The sequence below is a fragment of the Puntigrus tetrazona genome, chromosome 4, assembly GCF_018831695.1.
Source record: "Puntigrus tetrazona isolate hp1 chromosome 4, ASM1883169v1, whole genome shotgun sequence".
Lineage (NCBI taxonomy): Eukaryota > Metazoa > Chordata > Actinopteri > Cypriniformes > Cyprinidae > Puntigrus > Puntigrus tetrazona.
In genome coordinates this window covers 17783963-17786462 of record NC_056702.1, presented here as the reverse complement: position 1 = coordinate 17786462, position 2500 = coordinate 17783963, and the positions used below count along the sequence as shown (strand labels likewise).

Sequence of the window (2500 nt, the reverse complement as noted above, 5' to 3'; positions counted from 1 at the left end):
GTGTGTGTGTGCAAAGTGTGTGTGTGTGTGTGTGTGTGCAAGTGTGAGTGTGTGTGTGCAAGTGTGCAAGTGTGTGTGTGTGTGTGTGTGTGTGTGTGTGTGTGTGTGTGTGCAAGTGTGTGAGTGTGTGTGTGCAAGTGTGTGTGTGTGTGCAAGTGTGAGTGTGCAAGTGTGTGTGTGTGCAAGTGTGTGTGTGTGCAAGTGTGTGTGTGTGCAAGTGTGAGTGTGTGTGCAAGTGTGTGTGCGTGTGCAAGTGTGTGCAAGTGTGTGTGTGTGTGTGTGTGAGTGAGTGTGTGTGTGCAAGTGTGTGTGTGTGTGTGTGTGCAAAGTGTGAGTGTGTGTGTGCAGTGTGTGTGTGTGCAAGTGTGTGTGTGTGTGCAAGTGTGAGTGTGTGTGCAAGTGTGCAAGTGTGTGTGTGCAAGTGTGTGTGTGTGTGTGTGTGCAAGTGTGTGTGTGTGTGTGTGTGCAAAGTGTGCAGAAAGTGCAAGTGTGTGTGTGTGTGTGCAGAGTGTGCAAGTGTGTGTGTGCAAAGTGTGTGTGTGTGTGCGTGTGCAAGTGTGAGTGTGTGTGTGCAAGTGTGTGTGTGTGTGTGCAAGTGTGAGTGTGTGTGTGTGTGTGTGTGTGTGTGTGTGTGTGTGTGCAAGTGTGAGTGTGTGTGTGTGTGCAAGTGTGTGTGCGTGTGCAAGTGTGTGTGCGTGTGCAAGTGTGAGTGTGTGTGTGCAAGTGTGAGTGTGTGTCTGCAAGTGTGTGTGCAAGTGTGTGTGCGTGTGCAAGTGTGAGTGTGTGTGTGTGACCCTGAACCGGTGCAGGTGAAGACGCATGCCGTGTGTGACCCTGAGGTCAACGAGACAAAAGTTAGTGTAGAGGTGTGTGAAGTTTCACACGAATTCGCCCCAAAATCTGGGTTTCAGCTGAGACTTCAGCAGCAGCTGCTTGATTTAAATGTGATAAACTCAAAGAAAAAACACTTTACTAAATAAGATCAAATAAAAATATACATAATAATACAAATATTTATAAAATACAATAATAATAAAAAAAACCCTGCCAAATGAAAAAGTGAGAATAAAAATAAATAAATAAGAATGAAAATAACAAAAATAAAATAAAACCCAAATTAAAAACAAAAAGTAAAAATGGGGGAAAAGTGTGGTACAAACAAAACCACTTTACTGTTTACAAAAAGTCAGCAATTTTAACCTAATCAATTTACACATAAATAATAATAATAATAATAATAATAAAATCAAAACCTACTAAATAAAAAAAGAAGAAGTGGGAATAATATAAATAAAATAAAATCCCTACCAAATGAAAGAGAAAAGTGGGAATAAATAAAAATAACAAAATAAAAATAAACCCAAATGAAAAACAAAAAGTGTGGTACAAAAGAACTGTACTTTTACAAAAATATTTAACTTACAAAATAAAATAAATCCTTCCAAATGGAAAAAGAAATAGTGAAAACGGGAAAAGTCTGGTACAAACAAAATCATTTTTACAGAAATTCTGCAATTTTCACCTAATTAATTCACACATAAAACAAAACAAACAAAAAGAAAGAAAAATAGAAGAAAATGGTTGGAAAAAGTGTGAAGCAAACAAAACCACTTTACTTTTTAAGAAAATAATTAATATTAATTAATTGACACACAAAATAAAATAAATCCCTACCAAGTGAAAAGTGTGGGAAAAATAAATAATAATAATTTATATATATTTAATTAACAATAAAGTAAAAGTAGAAATAAAAACAAATCCCCCCCCTGAATAAAATAAAATAAATCCCTACCAAATAAAAGAGAAAAGGTTGGAAGGGGAAAACCACTTTCCACGATTTTCACCTAATGATTTAGTTTCCTCATAAAATAAATAAATGAAAACCCCACCCAGTGAATGGGACTGAGATAGTGCACTTTCTAGATATATTCTGTGTTAGATATATTTTTGAGCTTGATTCATTACTACACCAGACTTCTGTCCGTTTCTTCGAATGCACTCGAGCTGCTTCATGAACATCAGCCCTGGACTCCATTTTGAAACAAAAGCGGAGAGACGGAGACGCCTCGCCTGGACGTGTCTCTAAACGGCAGAGGAAGTGAACATCGGGTCTCACACGGAGCGGGAGCAGAGCGAGGCTTCAGCTCCAGAGTCCAGACAGCCTGCTTTAGCTCGAGGCCGGCTCTGACAGCATGCATTATTTAATGCTCGTCACCCACACCATAATAAGCCTGGTCTTTCAGGTTCAAAACAGAGACAGGTTTATCTCTGGATCACAGATGAACAGAGCGCTGGCGGACAACAGAGACCAGGCTTTTGGTCACATTCCCCGCTCACGCAGCTTTTAATTACACAGGTTTAATCTAAATCTAATCAGCGAGGATGTAATGAGGTATAATCCTGCAGGTTTACGGGTAAGAAGGTTATATGCACGTACCTGTTCTTCTCCATCTCGTTGTGTGTGGATCTGCAGAGACGGAGAGACAGAGATGTTAGGCCG

At 39.4% G+C, this 2500-nt stretch overlaps 1 pseudogene; it reads right to left on the bottom strand.

The window, feature by feature from the left end:
- Positions 1-2500, bottom strand: part of LOC122342230 — a 26770-nt pseudogene that overhangs the window by 9468 nt on the left and 14802 nt on the right.